Source organism: Leptonychotes weddellii, chromosome 1, assembly GCF_054177405.1.
Source record: "Leptonychotes weddellii isolate Sample4059 chromosome 1, ASM5417740v2, whole genome shotgun sequence".
NCBI lineage: Eukaryota > Metazoa > Chordata > Mammalia > Carnivora > Phocidae > Leptonychotes > Leptonychotes weddellii.
The window spans coordinates 52572667-52596219 of NC_138369.1; the positions used below are offsets into that span (position 1 = coordinate 52572667).

Here is a 23553-nt window from a genome sequence, read left to right on the forward strand (position 1 = left end):
CAACTGTCCTGAAAATCGGTGTTATGTCTTTAGCAATTTCCAGGGGCCGTAATTTAGAGAACTCACTCTGAGTATTTTCTTCAGCCTTGAAGTTTCTAGCGTAAATAAATATAGAAGAGTCATTTTAGGATGGCATAACAAAACCAAAATCCTAATAATATGAGCAACGAATAGACTGAAAAAACTAAACTAAGCAAAACAAAAATATTTGAGCAATGTTAAAGAGTGGAGTTAACAGTCAGCAGAAGAACAAGACCTGGATTTCCAAGAATCATCCTGGAGCAGCCCCAACGGTTTCTAAGCCTGCCTTCTACAGAAACATTAAGCAAGGAGAAGTGAGCAAATAGAATCTTACATAATATCTTGCAGAGAATGAGGGAGAATGAGAAAGTGTGGGCAAAAGCAGCAAAAATGCCATGAAAGTAGAAACTTCTTTCCAGGGATTTTCGCACTATACTAGAGGCAATGCTGGAGGTCTTCATTTTGACTTTCTACTTGTAGCAGAGTGTGAGCAGGAAGACAAAGACTCCTCCATGCCCAGAGCTAGTTCTGTCTCGTGAGAGATAGATAAGAATTAAACCAATGAGAAAATTAGTAAGGCAGTTATCATCTGAGGGGACAAGCTGTGGGTCCAGGACCGGGTTCTGACCCTCACAGTCCATTAGGCTTCAAAACCACCTTGTACAGGAATATTTGCTTTGATGTTTGGGGAGCTGGGAGGAAAATAATTGCAAGGAGGATCCTCCCACCCCCCGACAAGCTGACCCTCTGATAGAAGCAAGGGCTCCAGGATAGTGCACGAGATGGGAGGCCCCACACTGGAGCAGAATGTGCCCCTGATTAGTCAGGGTGTCCCCAGGATAAGACTTGTGATAAGAGTACAGAGAAGAAGGAGAAGTGTGGGTCCACCAGCAGGGCGCAGCGGGGGAGAAAGCTAGATGACTGCATTTCGGTTTCCGAGGTGTGGGGCAAGTTCACCTAGCCAGTGTGTTTGTATCTTAAATCAAAGCACAAGCATCATGCTCCACAGTAGCCACCAGAAGCACTCACAGCAGTGTCAGGCAACCCATTACCACCACTGGTACTTCCCGTGCTGCCGGGGCTGCTGACCAATGCACCTCTACAGGAGGAAGAAGTGAGAAGGTCAGGTAACCTGCAGGAGGCAAATGTGTCAGTCATTGAGATTAGAAGGTTATTAAATCTAAAAATCACAAGATATGTTATTGGACACAATAGGAAAACCTGGTAAGGAGGTAGGTTACAAGGCTTATCTAAAATTATTTATTCCTTTCATAAGACATAATAGCCATTTGAAAATATTATTGAAGAAAAGTTCCCATTTACCAAAGAAGCCAAAATAGAAAACCTTTAGTAATTTATAAAAACAATATGGATAATCTATATGAAGAGTATTTTTAAAACTCTGCTGGGACTGAAAGATCCAGTCTTGTGAAAATGTGATGCCAATTCAAATATATAGAAATAAGCATTTGAGAATAGCAAGGAGATTTCTGAAAAAGAAGAGAAATGAGAACTTTAGCTCTGCCAGATATTAAAATGTATTCTGAATAATACAGTAGTTAGAGTAATTAAATCCATTTTGAGGGGCGCCTGCGTGGCTCAGTTGTTAAGTGTCTGCCTTCGGCTCAGGTCATGATCCCGGGGTCCTGGGATTGAGCCCTACATTGGGCTCCCTGCTCGGCGGGAAGCTTGCTTCTCCCTCTCCCACTCCCCCTGCTTGTGTTCCCTCTCTCACTGTCTCTCTTTCTGTCAAATAAATAAATAAAATCTTTAAAGAAAAAAAAATAAATAAATCCATTTTGAATTAGGGAAGAAATAGATCAGTGGAATAGAGCAGAGAGCCTGTAAATGGACCCAAATAAAACCGGGACTTTAGTTTATGGTAAAATTAACATTCTGTGGTAGTGGAGAAAAAGAAGGATTGTCTGATGACAAACAATTGGTTAGGAAAATTATTACACTTTATTTTACCTCATACCTTACATACCTCTTGCCACCACCCTCCTGCAATATTCAGACAGGTAAGAGATATAAAAAGTATGGCAATTTAAAGCTTCTAGATGACAAAAACCTCAAAAATTAAACTGGACAAACTGGGGAAATACTAGCAACTTTTGAGAAATGGTTAATATCTTTAATTCAAGCAGCATTTTGATAAATCCATTAAAAGACAACCCAGTAATCAAAGCATAACATAGGAAGAGGTGCTCAACCTCACTCACAATTAAAGAAACTTAAGTTCAAGCAACAGTGAAACACATTTTACTCACTGTTGGCAAATGCTGGTTGATGACCTGTTCTCGCCCCGTGTGGGGAAATGGACACTTCTCTGTACTTGACAGAAGTGTAAATTGGCTCAGCCTTTCTAGAATGTAATTGAATCAAAATTTAGATGACCCTCCAACCAAATGACTCTTGCTAGGGTAACAGTTATAACTGCAAAGTGGACCAAAATACCATTGTCGAAGCATTTCTATTAGCAAGAACCCAGACACAACTAAACTCAGTAGTTTATTTTTATAAATAAAAATAAAATGTTTTATGACCCCGGGATCATGACAGTTTAAAACAATTATAGTATGATAATGGTTCCACATGAGAACGTTCGGTGAACCCGCTTTTTTAAAGAGGTCTCTTTGTGCTGGGGTGTGTGTAGTGTGCATGTGCGTGCACATGCACGCATGAGTGTGTATTTGCTGTTTTAGCAAGTGGAGTAAACAAGATACAGAACAAGTTTGAGTTAAATTTTGAAGAAGGGAAGGAAGGGATGAGAAATGGGCAAATGCAAACACATGCATTTTTCCTAGAAGGGCTTCTGGGAAACCCAGTACACTAGCTGCCTTTGAGGAAAAATTAAGATATCTCAGGGCACCTGGGTGGCTCAGTTGGTTAAGCGTCTGCCTTCGGCTCAGGTCATGATCCCAGGGTCCTGGGATCGAGCCCTGCGTTGGGCTCCCTGCTCAGTGGGGAGTCTGCTTCTCCTTCTCCCTCTTCCCCTACCCCTGCTATGCTCTCTCTCTCTCAAATAAATAAAATCTTTTAAAAAAAAAATTAACATAGCTCTTTAAATATACAGCTTGAATTTTCTGACCATGTACTACTTGTTTAAGGGCAACAGGAATTCTTTGGGAGGGGGGTGATTTGCCGTTTGTTATCTGTTTGCTTTCTGCATTTAAAACACTCATGTAAGTAAATGAGGAATAAAGTCCTCCCTCATGTTGGTGGTTTGAATAATTCCTTAAATTCCCTAATGCCATTTTCAGACATACCTGAGCGCATCCTTCACACACTCTTCCTCCTCCTTCCTTGTTCTTTTTACAAACATTCATATGCTTTGGTTTTGTTTTTTTTTTTCCTTTAGAAAATAAATATAAGCATCAGGTGAAATTTTTGGAATAAAATTTATTTTCATATAATATGTATTTTACACACGAAGTTTGAGGGCATGAATCGAATGTGGAAATCTAGAGGCGATGTGAGGCAAAGTGGGATTTGTCCTCAGGTGAGGTCAGGGTGAGACCAAGGCAGAGGGCAGACCAACCTGAATTTGGCGCCCCACTCGGTATTTCAAAGTACTTGTTTAGTCCCCATTTAACGGAGAGGCTGAAACCACAGAGGTGAGGCGCAGAGCACAGCCCCTCCCTATAGCCAAGTTCCTTAAACTTGTGAGGAGCCTTTGGGCACAGACAATTATAAGGGCCTCAATGTTCAGATCCCCAATTTATATGCATCCTCTTTCCTAAAATGTTGTATGTAGGAGGCCCGGGTGCCCTGTAGTCCCTCCTGGCTGTCCTGGGCCACACAGCCTGTCTGCCTACAGTTGTCCTCCCTTGCTTAGCAGAAGGTAGGCACCCTTCCCTGTGCTTTGACCCCAGGGTGAAAGCCTCACAGCTGAGAGAGAGCCTTACAACATGGAGGTGTCAGGGCTAAACTGTGTTCCATTAAGGCACCCTAATCTCCTGACTGCCAAAACCAAATCCATCTCTTTAAAAGATGCATTTCCAAAATGTATCTGGAACTTATGTCCAATAATTCTTTATCTATAAGTATATTATATTTATGTAATTTTTATCATTTATGCAGCAGTCATAACTATAACGACCAATTAGTCCAGAAGAAAATTTTAAACACTTATGGTGAGACTTAGCACCACGGGAAATTTTCTAAACTTTTAAATTTCCATTTATGAGCATATTAGTGAAGTAAAGTATGATAGTAATTGATACTTTAAAGCAAAAAAATATATATTTTATTGGGATAAAATTCTTCGGGAAAAATGGTAAGGAAATAGGATTTCAAAGAGGAGAAAAAGGAAAAACATGAAATTGTTACTATTAATTAAGAGGATATTCACCTGCTTTTTAAATAGGTAATGGTGCGTGTCACATCCCTATGGCATTTCACAGAATTTCTTGGACATCTTTAAAAGAGTGACCTAATAGTTTGTTTTTAGTATTTGTAGTATGCAAATATGCAATATTTATAGTAAGCTAGCAAATACATTTTTACAATTACTGAATTTATGGTGTAGATTTTCTATGTCAATATAAAATTGTGTGGGAGGGCACATAGTACCCAAGCTTTTAGGGGGTATGTAAGCAAAACGTGTTTTAATTGTACAGCATTTCTTGGGAAGAGTTTTGGTAAATCAGGTTTCCGCATTGATTGCATTTCTAGTGATGTTCCATAGATTGGGGTAGGCAACCCCCTGGCCATGTGTACACACCTGAACTCTGTGTCAAGGTGAGATCCTGCTCCATGCTAGTAAGGCTTTCCTCTCGCTCAGGATTTCACGTTGCCATGTATTTGTCTAAAAAGCAAAGGATCTGTAATGATGTTGGATATTAACATGTCTCGTATTACTAAATTCATTTACCTAGAAATCCTACTGCAGGGTTGTTATACTTGCTTTGGCGGGGGCTCATAGGTATGAGGGTTTGCTGTGGACATGGCTAGATGATCTTTCAGGTCATCTCAGCTCCTGACTTCCCCTGTCTTCAGATATGCCCTACCTAACAGCGAAGCAAAGCCCTAATTCAAAGGCAGAATTTGTTTATACGCATCATCATTGAAAAATGAAGCACTAACCAAAATTCTGTCTCATGGGTTTTTTTTAATTTTTTATTTATTTACTTTTTATAAGTAAGCCCTATGCCCAACGGGGGCTTGAACTCACCACCCTGAGATCAAGAGTTGCATGCTCTACCGACTGAGCCAGCCAGGTGCCCCTCCCTGTCTCATATTTTAAAAGAAGAAAAAAATCCAGGGTCACCTGGGTGGCTCAGTCGGTTAAGCATCTGACTCTTGATCTCAGCTCAGGTCTTGATCTCAGGGTCTTGAGTTCAAGCCCCACTTTGGGCTCCACACTGGGCATGGAGCCTACTTAAATTAAAATAAATTAAAATAAATAAATAAAATTTTAAAAGAAAAAATCTAAAAGATTTAAGTCTCTCTGGGCTTTTTTCTTTTGAAGACATAGATATGATTCTCAGATTAATATCACCTTCTAAGAAAACATGATTTGGGTGCTGACCTTGCTATTAAGGGTCTGGAGAGACAGAAATACCCTGCAGGCTTTGACTCATTATATTTGTCAAACGCCTTCAAACAGGACATGCTAGCTTGTCATAGTAGCTTGCACTAAAGGTGATTTCAAATCTGTGCACGTGTGGCTCAAATGCGTCTGATCCATCAAGTGGGCTGGAGGTGGTGATGAGTGCTGTGGTCAAGGTTTCCTAGGGTCTTGAACTGCAGACCACATAAAGGTAGCCCCCTCTCCACTACTTGTTAGTTAAAGCTATAATCTGAGAATGAAAGGTCCAGGGTAAAACCTGGGCGGAAGAGCCTGGGCCAGCTGCCCCTCTCCTGTCCCCCCTGCTGGCCCAGGGCTTTGTGGTGTGGTCAGCACTGCTGCTTGGGCCTCGCCAGTTCTTGCTGCTGTCAGTCGGCAGAGATTCTTACTATGCTGTCTGTTTAGTCTCACTGTCCACAGGGCCAAAGAAGCCCAGAAGGTCCTCGATGTGAAAGGTCACCCACTGAGTGCTTTTCAAAAACTCAGATTAACTGGTAGGTCGTCAGTTTACTTACTGAACTATTGACATTTCTAGGATATAGAATTTGTCTTATTTTTCTTTAATCTGACATTTAACTATCTGCTTTGTAAGTGGAGCCTCAATTCACTGGGCTGTTCCCATGTATCAAAGGCAGACAGAGCTTCTGCTGTGTCCCCTGGTCAGTTGGTGGGCCCAGGTCATAAATGGAGTTCTTAAAGACATATTTAGGAATAAATCTCATGAATGCCTAGCCTATCCCCTGACATTTTCACTGTTAAATGACCAGAAATTGATAGTAAATCAGTCAATAGAAATGATTACTTATGAATAATTAGTATATTATGTCTAATTTTCATTTGAATTGCTACTTTTCAATTCAGGTTCCCATTTTATGGACAAAACATGACTGAGAAATTTAAATCATTGGACAGTTCTTAAATTGGGCTGTGCATCTCGAACATAGAACTTTTGAAAGATACATGTGCCTGGGCCCCACACTTGAAGAGTCGGATTCCCTAGATCTCAGGTGGGGCCCAGGCACCTACATTTAAAAAGCCCTTCCTATTGCTCCAAACTCCCCACCCCTAATCCTCAGTCCCCAGCAAAGATAGATCCCAAGCACGGTCAGATGAGTGCCAAGAACAAGCAAGGTCTGGGCCATAAATGAGGCAGGTAGTCTCTTTGCCACTCAGTATTTTGTTTTATAAATGAGAGGCTGGATTGCATGGTCTGTGGAAAGGCCCAGAAATCTGCATTTTCGCCCAGCCCTGGTTCTAAAGCAGGAGCCCTGGAGCCCATCTGGAGAAGTGCTCTGTGGGTCCTAGTTACTGCTCTCAGCTGTGATGGGAGGAACGGAGGAAAGGAGAGGTACTGGGAACAGTTCCTTCTTCTGTGTCAGGAAGCTATGGCATTTCTAAATATATAAGCAAGGTAGATGTACTTGAAGGTGAGAGGCAAACTGGGGAACATAAAACTGTTTGCTTTGCAGGAGACATTTTCAAATAATCAGGCTTCAGTTGGTGAGACCTTTGCAAAGAATTCTAGACGGTAAATATCATCCTAGCAATGCCCTTTTATTTCTTTTCAAATTGATTTATTCAGTTCTGGATAATTTTGAGATTTAACTAAAAATAGAAAGGAGTCGCTCAGTGTCCTGGAGCACAAGGACACCATATCCTCTGTAGAGTCACCACTTTAACTGGCCTCTGGGCAGCCAGCTATCCCAGAGCTGAGCACCTACAGACGCCAGAGTGCGGGGTCCAAACGCAGGTTTCGAGAAAGATAACAGCCCCAGAAATCAGTCAGAAAGAGCAAGATAAGGACTTTAAGAGGACACCACAGTGCTAATTATAGCCCGCAAGGGCCTCAAACCTGGTGTGGGGCCTTGTCGGGCTGGGCCATCTGGGCCAGCGGCCTTAAGTAATGTCTGTTTCCTAGGGTTAAGTGTATTTATTTATTATATTTTTTAAAGATTTTATTTATTAGAGAGAGATCACAAGCAGGGGGGAGGATAGAGGGAGAAGCAGACTCCCCACCGAGCAGGGAGCCCAATGTGGGGCTCGATCCCAGGACCCCGGGATCATGACCTGAGCCAAAGGCACACGCTTAACCAACTGAGCTACCCAGGCGCACTGGGTTAAGTGTATTTAAACCATTTCCAGCATTTACCAATAGCCTCTGAACTTCTCTTCCCTACATGTGTGCTCTCAAGTTGTGGTAGATAAATAAACATTTTTAAGGGAAAGTTAAAAGTATCACAGTCTGGAACGAAGGTGCTAAAGCATTTGGCTTTTGGATATATAATCACAAGTTGGTTTGCCGACATGTGGTTCAGAAGGATATGAGCCCAGAGAAAGAATCAGCTTCCAAGAAAACTAGTGGCACACAGTGCCGGAGCCTCGGTTCTTGGGGCGGGATGGTCCTGGTCTAGTGAGCTACAGTGCTCTGAGACTTGGGGTGGCCCTTCTGAGCTGACCTCTCCCCTTCTCCTATGTTGTCATCTCCCCAACACAGCGAGACCCTGGGAGGTGGTGCCTACCCCATATGGTCAGAGTGAGGCCTGAGTGAGACAGTATGAGTAAGACACAGTGGGGGGAGTTGGGACGGGCAAGGACTACCTTGTGCTTGGGTGCCCTGTATCACTGGGTGAGCCAGGCAGTAATTCTGGGGAAAATGGTGCCGTGAAACCAGATTAGGTGACAAGTCACCATTCCACCTTTGCAGCAGCGCCACCTGTTTTCGTGGCCTACACGCAACTGGGCAGCAATAATAGCAGAGGGGGGTAAGGCTGGCATGCAGTGGGTGGTCGTGTGAGCCAGGCACTGCTCTAAGCCTGTGTGTGTGCAGTGACTCCGAATGGTTCTTGGCCTAGGGTCTGTAAGCCATTTGCCTGTGATTTCTCTCCAATCCACGCATGATATTTCTCCACAGGTGATTAAAGCTTTAACAAATACTGGCACTGTGTGGCCCTTCAGCCCCCTCTCCTGTTCTTCTTCCTCTTCCTTTCAGGTCTGGCAGGATGCACTGCTCATGGATTCCCAAGTACTCCTGCTACTTTGTAACTGACCACCCCAGCACCTCCCTTCTGCCCTAAGCTTCACACACCTAACCTTCAGGGGGCAGCGCTCCCTCCACTGTGAGGCATAGGGGCCTGGTGCCCACTTCTGTGCATTCCCCGACTACACTTGGCCAGGTGTTCTTTACTCCTGCATTCCCTCATCCGGCACAGGGCCTGATGCCCAGTAGACTCTGAATAAATCTCCACCTCATCAAACTAAGTTTGTTGACTCAAACATAGTTCAGAAGCTAATATATTAAGTAAATGACAAGTGATGTCCTTGGACAAGAAAAGAGGAATCTTAAAATAGGTTCTCTGGCAAAAATGGAAACAGTTAGGTCATATGCCTTTCTGGGATCACTAGGGAAGAGAATGCACCCTGAGGAATTGCAGGTCTGAGCACTTTATAAGGTCCCCATATCTAGCCTTGATAAAGCTCAAATTCTGCTTTTTTTTCAAAAAGACTGACTGTGGTTGGTATCAGTAACAGTCATGGCTCCCAGAAGATGGTAAAATAAGCCCAAATCAAGCCAGATAGAATTTTAAAGTAGTTTCTACTTCGCAAAATTCAGACTCTGGAACAGTCCTCTCCTTACCACTGATGTGTAGACATTTTTTTTCCCCTGCATTTTCTGTTCTCACTAGAGAAAAAATGCTATAGAGTACACAGAGTCATACAGACATTAAAATAAGATGCTTCAGTAAACCTCTGATCATTTTTGTCTTCCCTAGTAAACAATCCATAGAAATTGTTACTTATCTCATTCCCCTGGTTTTCTAAGCAAAATTTTAAATTTGTAAATCTTAATTATTTTCCCAGATGTAAGAAACATAGCCAAATCAGATCCAGATTTATTTTTACTTGTGGAAATTACTGAACAGGCCATGAAACAGAATAAAATTTAGCATTTTCCTAGCCAGCATGTGAGTAAACCAGAAGCAGTGTGGGCAGAAGGGGCCTGGAAGCCACAGTTCCATTCTATACAGAAAGGCCTCAAGTTCACCATGCTCTAGGAGTGACATCCCGTGCTTTGGACCGGGGTCACATTTGTCGTCAAAATGTGTCTGTATTTGTAAAGAAAAAAGTTCACTTTATAACAAATTATCTTAGAGATTTCAGAATGCCTAAAACTATATATATAGATGTATAAATATGGGTTTTTTGTATTTCTGGCATAATTAACATACAGTGTTATATTAGTTCCAGGTGTGCAATATAGTGATTTAGCAATTCTGTACGTTACTCAGTGCTCCATCACGAGAAGTGTGCTCTTCATCACTTTTACCTCTTTCACCCATCAAAGCTATATATTTTAAGAGGAAAAATATATATTCTGGTAAGATACTAAAAGTTCTAAGAGTTCCAATCTCAAACTCTGTACTAGAGTAATAGTTATATTTCCTTGCGGGCCAGCATGTGTGGGAGCAGGCTGTTCTTTTCCAGGAAAATGCCTGGGCTGTTATGAATGCAGCTATTTACTTTTTTTTTAAACGTATATTCTAGGATATTAAAGATATTGTTGGCTCACCAAGGTCAAAGATATTTGTCTGTGACCACCCAGACTAGAAGCTTCTTAGGGACAGGATTACTCCAGACACAGAATTTATATTTGTTGAATGAGTAAGTCAGTAATTAAATGAACATCACTAGGGTCAAAGCCCCATCTCTTTGTGCCTTTCTCTATTACTAAATTCTAGTCTTTTGACTTTGAAATTATCTCTTGCATGTTATATTTGGGATTTAGGAAACCATTATTGAGTACTTGCTATGTCAGGAAACCACAGACTTTTTTTAACTTTTGTTTTTAATTACTAGTAAATTGCTAAAGTGAAAAATATTTAATATAATAAATGGTGTTGTTTTCCATTGATTTCTACTGCTTTAGAACCTCAGGAATATGATCGAATATTATGTCATGCAATGAGTGTAAACCTAAGAGATTGGGCTGAAAATACAGTGAGTGGTAGACTAGAAAATTTAGACTTAAAAGTAAATCCTTAAGAACAACACAGATTTGCCTCTATCTTCTAAGAATACAGAAAACAAGAAATGTTTGGATTTAGGAACTTTCTGAAATACTACCTAATTAAGGGAAAATAATCAATCCATAATAATAACGGCGCTCAGAACATAAATAGTAAATTATGCTGAATTCATATATGAGTCAAAATTAAAATACAGGTATTAAAATTCAACAAATATTGAGTACATTCTGTGACCAAAGCATAAAAATATAAATTATCAGAAATTCCCTACATCATGTAATTGTCAAATGTTAGAAGAAAAATTATTGATCCTGTCCCAAACCCTGATTTTATAGATTAAGGAAAGGGTCACTAACTGTGAGTCTTACCTTCCAAGGTCCCCAATGATCCCTGCCTCCAAGTATTTTCACCCTTTTGAAGTCCCATCCCAATAGACCACAGAATGTTGGTATGTCTCTTCAGAGGCTAGGTCAATCAGACCTTCTTGATGACAAAAGCCATATATATATATATATAATTATTTTCCCAGATGTAAGAAGCATAGCCAAATCAGATCCAGATTTATCTCTGGATCAATCATCTCCCTCTTGGATCATTTGCTCTTGGGAAACTAGCTGCCGTGTTGCGAGGACATTCAACATTGGAGGGGGTCAAGAAGGTCTGACTGCTGGGTGACCCGAGAGCTGGACCTAGGCAGTCAGAGGCTCCTCCCCTGTCCTTGGAATGTACGTTTTGACCACCATTCCCACACTAAGAGCCATTGCAGGGACAGAGCCTTGAGAGAGTAGGTGTTGAGACCCTCTGGATTGCATACATGACCAAGCCCCCCTAAGGTCTCTGTATGAACTGTAAGATTCTGGTGGGCAGGTATGGAGATCTACTCGTCTTGTGACCACCCAAGACAAGCCTCCCATGTCATTTTCCTTGCTTGTTAAATCTGCCACCTACCATTCTGGAGTGGCCGGCCTCTTTCTTCAGTCTCTCCCTGCCCTTTATGTATGGGGACCAGTTTCAGATTTCACCCAGAGAACCCCCAAGGTTGTGAACCAACACTAAAGCAGCCAATGGAGAGGCCCACATGACTAGAAACATGACGTACTGCCAACAGCCAAGTGAGTGAACCATCTTGGAAACAGATTCTCTGGTCTGAGGGTTGGCAGACATTCTCTGCAAAGAATCAGGTCGTAAATAGTTATGGTGTGTAGGCCATACAGTCTCTATCAAAACTACTCAGTTCTGCTGCTGTTGTGCAAAGGCTGCTACAGGCAATATGTGAATGAAAGGAAGAGGCTGTGTTCCAAGAGAACTGTATTTATAAATATAGGCAGTGGGCCACATTTGGCCTGTGGACCGTAGTTTGTCATCTCCAGCTCTTAGCCTCAGTCAGGCGTTCAGTTGCCTGCAGCCCCTGCCTACCTCCTGTCTGCACGTTCGTGGGAGGCCCTGAGCCAGAGCCACCCAGCTGCTTTCAAATTCCTGGCTGACAGAAAGCATGGAAATAAATGCATGTTGTTTTAAGCCACAGGATTCTGGATTAATCTGTTACAGTAATAGATAACTAATGTACCAATAATCCCGGAAAGGAGGCTGGGTGACTATGAGGTGATAATTGTTGAGGCTAAGCGATAGGTAGATACATGGGGATTCATTACATTATTCTCTCTACTTTTATGTAGTAAGTTAAAAAAAAAACAAAAAACAAGTGATTTGTGTAAAATCACAAAGCCCATGCTGCATACCCAGGTCTCTGGCTCTGAAATCCTGCATTCTCTTGGCTTCCCTTTCTGCATAAATAGCAACCAGTAAAGATTTAGCGATTTGCCCAAGTTTTCCCCTCAATTCGTTACTACCTTAGTACCTCCAACTTACCATGCAGGATAGTTCTTTGGACTTTGATACCATTGCTCTCGTCGTGCCATCCTGGAGGCCTTTCTGCTTCTTTATACCTCTTTATACTAGGGACTGTAGAATTAGTCCTTCCTGGGGGGTGGAGCCTTGCTCAGAGATCTAGGGTTCTACCTCAGTGTGGCCTGGAATAGAACAGTGCTTGCTGTTTACAGTCATTGAACGTTGCTGTCACCATAGCACTCACAAATCCATTAATCGTAATTAATTCTTACACAGCCGATGAGGGTCAGCCTGGCAGATTTCACTCCAGGATTGTATAGATGAGAAGACAGAGACTCCAGAAGTTTAAATGGTCAGACAAATAAAGGCAGCCGGGTCCAGAGCCTGGCTCCTTGCCCAGTGTTCTTCCTTCCTATCCTACCTCTCTCATGCTTAAGAAGAAGCAGATAGAGGGGCATCCGGGTGGCTCAGTCGGTTAAGTGTCTGACTCTTGATTTCGGCTCAGGTCATGATCTCAGGATTGTGGGATCGAGCCCCAAGTTGGACTATGCACTCAGCGGGGAGTCTGCTTAAGATTCTCCTCTCTCCCTCTGCCCCTCCCCAGTGCGTTCTCTCTCTCTCTCTCTCTCAAACAATAAATAAATAAATCTTTTGGAAAAAAAAGAAGAAACAGGTCGAATTTGACATTAAATAAAATACAATTCACTATATAAGATTACGTACCACATAGTAGTTTCTAAAACAGTGTGTTTAATTTCCCTTTAAAATCCCTTTGACAGGCGCCTGGGTGGCTCAGTCGTTAAGCGTCTGCCTTCGGCTCAGGTCATGATCCCGGGGTCCTGGCATCGGGCCCCACGTCAGGCTCCCTGCTCGGTGGGGAGCCTACTTCTCCCTCTGACTTTCCCTCTCCCTCTGCTTGTGTTCCTCTCTCACTGTGTCAAATAAATAAATAAAATCTTAAAAAAAAAAACTTTAAAAAAAAATAAATAAAACCCCTTTGAAATTGGAAATCACCCTGAAAGGTTTTAATTGGCAATGTAAATAACTTAATGTATTGATTGGTAGGTACGTGAAATGGATATTTGAAATAACTTGTCTTATGATCCCTTGCATTGACTACATGTACTCACCTCCCCAGAGTGGTTGAATAGGTCTGGATTAATCTGCTAGTCTGGATTAGTGTTGGATTTTGAACATCTCATGCGTTTAACTAGACGTCCTTGGTGATGCCATTGACCAGTGAGGTGAAATGGTGAGAACAGGTGAAGAAAGTGGTAGGGGAACAAAGAACAAAATACCAGGCCTGATAAAATGTCCTTGGATTATGAAATTCAGTTCAAAAGTACATCACCTTCCTTTTCCTTTTTCCTTCCAAAAATCTGTTTAATGTTGTATTTTGAGGGTTTTTTTTTTTTAAATTTTGTGTTGCCGGTTGTCCTTTTAGATCAAGTGTGCAAGGCAGTTACTGTCCACCCGGTAACTACATTATCAGGGCTGTAACTTTAAATTCTTGATCTTCCCTACAAGCCAATTTGGAAAAAAATCTCTTATTTGTTATTTGGAAAGTAAATGGATCTCAAGATTCTCTCCAGTTCTTCATTCAAGTTGCTTAAAGCAGTGTTTGTGTGGGTAGATTTGCAGGCTCTTTTGTTTGAATTGTCTTAAAAAAAAATGAGAGGCATATTTTTAATTTTCAAGTCTGGTTTTAGTCACAGGCACGAGAGAAAATGAACTGCCAAATGTCTGGGAAACACAGCACCAACGCCTCTCCTTTCACATGTGATAAATATTGTTTTGATTAGAAGCAGAATAAAGCCATGTTGCTTTTTTTGACTTCTTGGACTAATGAATTCACTTTTTTTTTTTAAATGTAAGTTGTAGAAAAACATTTCCAAAAACATCAGTCTGGGTTATTCAGACTTTATTCAGGATAGCTGTGCACAAATCATTTCTGTGAAAATGATGTGTGATTAAACAGTTACCATCAGAGAAACTCACTAAGGAATTGTCATTTTTATGTCTGTACCAAAACATTGGCCTTAAATGAAGCATTTTGGTTCTCTAGAGGATATAAAATATGCCAGGAGCAGGATGGGTGGTTTGCATGCTCCAGGTGTTAAAGAATGGCTTTTGGAGTCAGGTATATCCCAGCTTCTCTACTAAGTAACTCTGGGGCTCAGATTTACTCAAAGTAACTAAACATCTCTGGGCCTCAGTTTCTTCTCTATGAAATGGGCATAATGACAGGAATAACCACACAGGGTGAGTAGGTAGTCAGGTCCAGGCCAGCAACGGATTCTGAGTCTATGGCTTTTCTACCATTTTCCACCACAGAGCAGATGGGTATGAATAACAGAATTCTCTTTTGGGTGCAGTGGAGAACTTGACCATTGGGAGATAAAATACTCCTTTTTAATACTCCATCCTTAGAAATGGATGGTTTTAATTCTCCATCCTTGGAGATCTTGCAGAAGAGAAGGAACTCCTACTTTGGAGATTTACCTACTTTCTTGACTGTCTCAGATCCCCTCCCGCCTGTGATTCCTTAAAAATAGTTACTATCCAGTTGTATTTTAACCCCAAACAGGTCACCTTGAAATGCTAATCAACCAAAACTAATTTGGATTTCCAGTGAATTTCTGGGCATGAAAACTGGTGTCAAGTCCCTGGGCAGTGGCATTCCTTCAAAACTTACGAGGGGCTCTGTTGGATAGCTTTTCTTGGGCTCACACTTGCTCTTTCCATGGCAGAATTCACGAGGAGTGGATTTGAAACAAATTAGAGCTTAGAGTTTCTATCTAGGAAGAGTTGAACGGAGCTCTGGGGTTGTAGTCTGTAGAGTCTGTGCGTATGTCATTCACACTTCTCTTTTCTTCTGCCTCCTCCTCCCCACTCCCCATCAACATCTCTTCTTCTTTTTTTCTGTTTTTCAAGAAAGGAAAAGGCCTACATGACCAGAGTGTTCATTCTTCGAATTTTATGTTATCCAAACTCCCTCCTTTTAACCTTCCTTCTTTGTGCTTGGGTTACTATTTACAGTCTCTCTCTCTCTTTTTTTTTTTTTTCCTCTGCTTCATTTCCTTTTAGCAAATTATCCTGCTTTCTCTTCTGTTTATCTTTGCAGATGTTCATGCACCCGTCTTGTATTCTGCTGGTTCTGTCCTCCAGTCTTCAGAGCACTAGGTCTCAAACCCTCCCCTGGGATAGCCACAGACCTTGTGGTCTATGCTCTGGGCCAGCATTCCCACTTTGGAAGCTGTGTGTCAGGGATGACTGCTCTCATGAAGGCTGCCCTCTCTTAATGGGGGGCCTGCTTGGAGCCCTCCCATCTCAGCTCCCTGTGGGGCCTGGGAGACATGCAGGCCGCTTTCCTGGTAACAGCAGGTGAGGTGAGAATGGGCCTCATTCAGATCCTGCTGTCAGAGATGCAACCCAGCACCAGCTTAACTTGCTGTCCCCTGAAGAAAACGGTCCGCCTCTGTTGATGGTCATAATTAACTCACCATACCAGATGGCAAACAAGGGGCCATCTCCCAGAACCAGAAGTGCATGCATTCTAGGGAAGAGAACACTTCCTGTCCATCCTCTCCAGAAGCCTCTCCACAGACTGAGGCTGAGACAAGTACAAAGTAGGGTGGGAGAAACAGGAAACGAAAGGCTGAGCAGTTGAGAGCTCTAACAGAAGGTGCCTCCTGCCAGGTCCTGAGTGCAAGCTTTGTTTATGGCTCTGCCATAGGGAAGCTTTTGCTTCAAATCAGAGTGCACATAATTTTTATTGTGCCAGCAGGGCAGGGAATACAGATAATTGTTTGCCATTTGTATGGTCTCTTTCATTGGATCAGAAAGAGTGCTCTAACTGTGACAGAGACGTCCTGAGGTCTAGACAGCACTAGCTTTCAGATGAGCTGCTGACTCAGCAGTGCTGGAGAGCCCTCTGGAATGGGGACAGTAGCTGCAGGCAGTAGGCGGGGGGGCTCCCAAACAGCCAGCCCACCACCGGCTATTGGCTATGTCCTGGGCCATCACCAGTGTGATGCCTGGGACACTGGAGACCACCAGGCATCTCTTGTTTTTTAAGATTTATGTATTTATTTTAGAGAGCGCATACATATGTGTGGGGGAGGGGCAGAGGGAGAGAAAGAGTGAGAGAAGCAGACACCCGGCTCAGCTCATCATGGAACCCGACACAGGGCCATCGCGGGGTGATCTCACAACCCTGAGACCATGACCTGAGCCAAAATCAAGAGTTGGACGTTCAACCGACTCAGCCATCCCAGCGCCCCTAGAACATCAGGCATCTTGACAGTCATCTCTAGATGCCTCCTTCTCCATATTCTCTTAAAATAAGATGCGTCAGCCTTTCCGATCTGCCACCCATCTAAAGCTCCATGTCACCCACCACCCCCTTGGCTCCCTCAGATCCCCTTCCAAACCACGACCCCTTGGCTGAGGGTGGTTAAGTGGAAATGAGCTGTTATTGTTGTGGGGGCAGTGGAGTGGGTCTGACTTTCATTTACATGTGGTTATAGGACCTGGCTGTTTTTCATCCCTAGCTTCAGGAATCCATCACATGTCAGCTTGTGACAGTCCGGATACCCCTATTATTTGGAATGATTTGTTAAAAATACATATATATATCATCCCTCTCGGAACTTGGGCCTATCCTGTCTACAGACACAGGGTGTCCAAATCAAACAGGTTAGCTGTTGAGAGAAAAAAACTAAGTTGATGTGAGTTAATTATGTCTTAACACAGTGGCCGTCTTGGGGCGAAATGTTAATTTTTCTGGGAAACAATAACTCCAAGACACAGTTGTTCCCGAGCTCCAAAATACAGACTGAGGCACCTTTCAATGGTCCTCCATTAGACTTGCAACCATCTGCTTGTTCGCAGCGAAAGTATAAATTTTCCACTGTTCTGAGCACTGTGACAGTGGCATCACTCCAGAGAGGGAAGCAGCACGAACGGGGCCCTGGGGAATCGCTCTTGCCAGCCTGCTCTGCAAGGCACTTCAAGTTCATTTCCATTGATTTGATTAGGGAACAGAGAACCAAGGAAAAACATAATGCCTTTTCAGAATTAAGCTCCCCTTCTCTCATGCCCTCCTGGGCTTCCAGAGGCTTAAATCTCACTCAGTCTGCCTTCATCGAGTTTCCATTTGCATTTGGACTCTCACAGCTGTAAAACCATGGTCAGAATCAGTACAATCTGCTTTTGAAGGAGTACAAATAAAATGGGAAAGTGAGTTTCTCTGACAGGAAAGTCCCTGGACAGAGGTGGTTTAATTAAGTGTGGCCCCATAGTGGGCTCCGGCTCTCTCTGCGTGTTACTGTCGACGGCAGTAAGGTGGGATTAACATTTTAGTCACCCCGTCAGGGCTCTAAAACCACCTCCCTACAGCGTCACTACCTTTGAGTGGACTAGAGAACCTAACCACCTGTTGCCTAAGGCTACAGACATAATCATTTGGGTCATAATTTGGTTTCAGTGCACACACACAAAAATATACACACACCAGCTGAAGGACCTCGTCATGCTGATGTTCTGGAACTTTTCGTACAGGTAAACCAGTGAGAAGGGTTTGCCATGTTACCAGAATGGCATCGTATATTTGAGAGTCATCAGAGAAGAGCTGTTCTTCAGACCACTTGGAGTCATGGTCTCCACCTGAAAATGTTCACAGAAAGCCTCTTTTTCACAAATGTAGCACTGTTGTATTCAAAGTATATTTTCTCATGCAACTAAATGCAGTAGGCAGTCATGGATTTTCTGAGTGTTCAGCTAGATGAGGTAAGTGGGACGGAATGGGCTTGGTATCATTACCTTCTTGCTGGTTATATAAATGGCACCCTGCTTGAAAAGGCACATCAGTGTTTTCTTATGGTTCCAAGAGCACATCAAAGTAGTTTACTGTGCTGCAGGCTTGGAACATCTTTTTCTTTCTTTCTTTTTTTAAGAAAATATAAATAGAGGAAGACTCACAATATTGTAGTCATAAAAGGTTCCATTACAATCTAGGTAATGGAATCCAAATACTCTTGCCCTACAGAATCAGATATGAGCCCAGCAAGAAGAGTTTAATATTTTTAAAATAAATTTTTAAATAACAGTAATAAGATATATTTAAAATTACTTAGAGGAAAAGTCTTTTTGCAACAACTTCTTAGTAAAATACAGTTAAAAACAACTTGTATACCATTCTTATTCCCTTTGTTTTACCTTCCTCTCAGCTTCTGTTAAATATGGTAGATTTTGTGAGGGAGGAGAAAGCTAGATAATCTCACATAAAGTAATACATTTTATTGTTCATTTTCAAAGCAATTAGCATGATAGAAACAATCCCAACTTCTCATGTAACACAAATGAAGGACTCAAATCACTCTCTTCCTCCTTCCAGTTTCCCTTTTAAAGGATGGATCTTCAGGCATAATATACTGAAAAAAAGAAAGAATAATATGCAAATGTAATATAAAAAGTAAACTCCCCTTAAGACATTTGAGAGACATTCAGCCTTTATACTGTTTTTTTCAATCCAGTATTTTGTTAACACATTAACCCCAAGTGTGAACTACAAATTAGATGCGTTAGTTGGTTTTTATCTTACTTACTCACAATTGAGTAATGTAATATGCACATACTTTTGAGTGTTTTTTGTTCGTGTAATGATTCTTTTATTGTATATTAAAATTAACTGGTACAATTCACTCCAGTTCCCTGCGGTAATTAGTGATAAGTAACACAAACTGCATTTTATATCTGGGAAAGATGATTCTGAAAGATAGAGATGCTCGGCTGTAGAGGAAGTAAGGATAGTATGTACTTCCTTTTTTCCCCAAAGGCTGTGGCTCCACAGACCCCTCCATTTCCATCCCTCTTCTGTGGATGCAGCAGTGGTGGTGATGTGGGGTTCAGACCACCTCCACCAGGTACTGTTGAATAGTGCACAGTGAAGGCAACTTGAAAGCGAGGGAAGATTAGCGGCTGGGCACTATAACTCGTCAGAAAATATCTAGAGCTACAAAGCTGTTACACTGATCTCAGTACCTAGACTCCTCAGCCAGAATATAAAGGTGAAAAGCCATGAGGAGAGTGACCCAGTCCTGGCCTCGGGGTGCGGTGCCCCCAGCAGGTCGTGCCGCTCACACATTCACTCATAAAATTCACATTTTATGTGCCTTCTGTGCGTCTCAAGCAGGGCAGTAAGTAGAACATAGGGTGGTATGGAAGGAGCAGATTTGGAAGTGATACATATTTGGTGAAATTGTAAGTGCTGATTATAATTCTTCAGTTGCCAGACTCTTAAATTATACCTTTGAATTCCTCAAAGGTGCAAGCACAAAGTTGAAAATCAAACCCATTTTCAAAACCACAGTATATCCTGCTGGTTTCCCTTATGTCTCTATTTTCATTTGGTACTTTAAAAAGCACAGAAATTACCATTCTATGGAGTATAATAACATAGCTTAAGCCTCTAAGATATAATTAATAGATGAACTATGTTAATAAATCAGTGTTTAGATGAACTAAGATTCTTCTTTTACATCATCTGAGAATTCCCTATGACCAAGAACTGCTCATTAAAGTAGCAAGCTGTGTTTTTAGGTTTCCCTTGCTGGGATTAGTAATTCAAGTCCCTAACTTGACCTTTTAAATGGTATCAGTCCTTGTGTAGGTAAACTTTCCCTTTAGTCAGGAATATGTTGAAGAATCAGTTAAGGGGCTCTCACCCTCTCTTCCAGGATGGCTCCTTCAGCCCCTGACTGCCCTCCCCCCGGCCCCTGTCTCTCCTCTGTCCCATCTGCTTGCCCTTTTGCTACCACAGCTTGTTGTCCCAATTCCAAATGTAACTCTGTGGGGGTCGCCTGGGTGGCTCAGTCGGTTAAGTGTCTGCCTTCAGCTCAGATCATGATCCCAGGGCCCTGGGATCGAGCCCCTCATCGGGCTCCCTCCTCAGTGGGGAGCCTGCTTCTCCCTCTCCCTCTGCCTGCCCCTGGCTGTGTGCTCGCTGTCTCTCTGGCCATGTGGAAGTGACCAGGTTCCTGGGTCACCCCAGGTGGTTTTGCCTCTGCACACTCTCCCTACTCTGCTGACTCCCTTCTTTCTGTCCAACTTGTCTTCCTGGAAATGTTGTCATCCTCTCTTAGGACTCCTGGGTCACCACCACAGTGAGGTTCTCCTTTGTGCTACATGTGGTCATGGTTTACTTACCTGTGTCCTGGAATAGCCACAGCCAGCATGTGGCTTCTCTGTTTTCTTAGTACCTGGCTTGTGGCAGATGTGCTTGGAAGAGCGACCTTGCCCCCCTTGACTGGTGATTCTGTATTTGCTTGTGTATTCCCAGAGGAGGTGGTGGCCGCACTGCTGCTTGAGCTAGCAGCCTTAACCTAGCAGAGGGTCATCAGGGACAGGCCCTGTCCCTGGGCGTCCAGGAAGCGCAGGAGAAAAACATTCTGTCTGGGGTCAGAACACCCACTGCCATTTGGGCAGTCTCCTTTAGGTCAAGGGACCTTCTGCGGGATGGGTTCCAGGCTGTCCTCTAGCACAGAGAAGCCATGCAAGCCTGGGCTTGCTTCAGTGCCCTCATGGCTAAACTTGAGGACTTGGACCAGGCACCCCAGAGGCACCTCCATGCCATAGGGCAGCTCTCCTGGGAGACTCGGCATGCACACTGTAGGGTGCGGCAGCCCGCTGGGCTACTCCCCCAGTGCTCAAATGACAGTCATGCGAGCCGATGGCATCATCGTTTAAAATGCCTGTATTCCCCAAGATGGGCGAATTTGAAATGTTTTAAATGGAATTTAGTGTTCACTTCATCTTTTTTGCTGTAGAGTTGTTAATTTTGCCTTTCTAAAAGCGTACGGTACAGCTCTGTAAGTCACTGGGGACATAAAGAAGCAGTTGGCTTTGGGGAGAGCCACTGACTAACAGCAACTGACTTTAGAGTGCATTCTGCATATTTTGACTGTCATGATTGGGTGCCTCGTGATTTGTCCTGTGAGCCCCTCAGTGTTATAAGTAACCCGTGCTCCCATCAGCCATGATGCGTGTACAAGAGACAGCTCTCCAGGTGCTAGTAACTTACCAGCATTACAAAGCCACTGTTGCTTCAAAATCAGCAATAAACAGATGACGGTGGCTCCTTTCTCGCCTCTAAGATTTCAGCCTTGGCTCACAAAGTTTAAAGATGTGGTCGTGATCAGTTTTAACTAAATGCCTCAAAGTTTTGAAAATGAGGTGAACGTAGTGAGGGAAAGCATATGCGCATCATCTGCTTTGGGTGTTTCCATCATATTTCTGAGCAGTGAAGGCTGTGACTCAGGGCGGACCATCTACAGCCTGCTCCAGACACCGCAGAGGAGGCCAGGCCAGCCCCACGTCACCCCTCCCCAGGACACCTTAAGTACTGCGCCACTTAGTGGAAATTAGAGCAAAACTGTTTTTCTCTTCAGGCCCAAAGGAGAGACAAAGTAGCTGATGGTACTCGAACAATATTAGATAAATCTGTCAATAATTAGGTAATGATAAGTATACATTCTAGGGTGAAATTCTAGTTCTTCAGAAAAAACCTACAGATTAAAAAATGGTAAGGAGTAATTTGTCAGTTTCTCATAAATTTACAGAAAGCTTTGAATCTTCAAAAAGTTACAACACAGTGGGTTGATAGAGGGTCACTGGGTCAAACTGACCATTCCTGGGCCATATCCTGGGTCAAAGTGGACATTCTCACATCCCACCTGGCCTCCTCCCTGCAAACTGCTCTAGGAGTCCACAGGTACAACACCCTGTTTACCCCAGGACTCCTCCAGGTGCGATTGAGCGGAACTAACGTGTTTAGAGTTCACCAAAGGATAGAGTTTCTTAGAAATTAGAGCCATCAAAATCCTGAAAAACCAGGATCAGTTTGCCAGAAGAGCCAAGCAACACACAGGAATTTGGATTTGCTTAAAATTAAAAGGATGGGTTAGATCAATTTGCAGATGAAAATTGTAGCACAGATTTAAAACATTTTTTAAATCTTCATTTACTTGGGGCGCCTGGGTGGCTTAGTCGGTTAAGCGGCTGCCTTCGGCTCAGGTCATGATCTCAGGGTCCTGGGCTCGAGTACCATGTCAGGCTCCCTGCTCAGCAAGGACTCTACTTCTCCCTCTCCTTCTGCCCCTCCCCCCCAACTCATGCTCACTCTCTCTCAAATAAATAAATAAAACCTTTTTCAAAAATGTCATTTAAAACTATAAAATGTTTGGAGATCGTTTCTGCTTAACTGTTTCATGTACTCAATGCATCGAGAATGTAGCATAAATAGTTTCTACCTTGGGCACTGTATTAGTTTTCTATTGCTCTGTAACAAACAACCACAAACTTAGTGGCCTAAAACAACACACATTTAGCATCTCACAGTTTCTGTGGGCACAGCTTAACTGGGTCCTCTCCTCAAGGTCTTAGTGGCTGCAATCAAAATCTTGTGCAGGGCTTTGGTCTCATGAGAGGCTCAACTGGAGAAAGATCTTCAGGCTCTCTGCAATTGTTAGCTGAATGCATCTCCCGTGACAGTAAGACTGTGAAGTTCCCATTTTCTGGCTAGCTGTGTGCTGGGGGCCACTCTTTGCTCCTGAAGGCCACCCACAGTTCCTTCCCATGTTCCTTTCCATAGGCCTCCACAATATGGCAGCCTACTTCTTCAGAGTCAGCAGTGAAGAGTCTCTCTGCTTCAGTCTCTGCCCTCAGGGACAGCCTATACCCTTTTTTAAAGGGCTCTCGATTTATTATTAAGTCCAGCTTACTCAGGATAATCTCTCTTTTGGTTAACTTTTTTTTTAAAGATTTGTTGATTTTTTTTTTTTAATTTTTGAGAGAGAGAGAGAGAGCAGGGTGGGAGGGGCAGAGAGAGAGGGAGAGAGAATATTAAGCAGGCTCCACACCCAACATGGGGCTCAATCTCACAACCCTGCAATCATGACCTGAGCCGAAATCAAGAGTCAGACAGTTAACCAATTGAGCCACCTCAGCACGTCTCTTTTGGTTAACTTAAAGTCAGCTCATTAATTACATCTGCAAAATCTCTTCCCCTTTGTCATATAATGCATCCTG

At 42.9% G+C, this 23553-nt stretch overlaps 1 protein-coding gene and 1 long non-coding RNA gene across 5 annotated transcripts in view; both read left to right on the forward strand.

Annotated features, from left to right (window-relative positions):
* ANO10 (anoctamin 10) overlaps positions 1 to 23553 on the forward strand; it is a 213303-nt gene that overhangs the window by 161637 nt on the left and 28113 nt on the right. The window lies entirely within an intron of this gene.
* The window catches only part of LOC145722126 (uncharacterized), a 40456-nt gene continuing 16903 nt past the window's right edge, over positions 1 to 23553 (forward strand). The window contains exon 1 of the long non-coding RNA XR_014146168.1: positions 1 to 23553. This exon is cut by the window's right edge and continues 14366 nt beyond it. This is a non-coding gene — a long non-coding RNA (uncharacterized LOC145722126).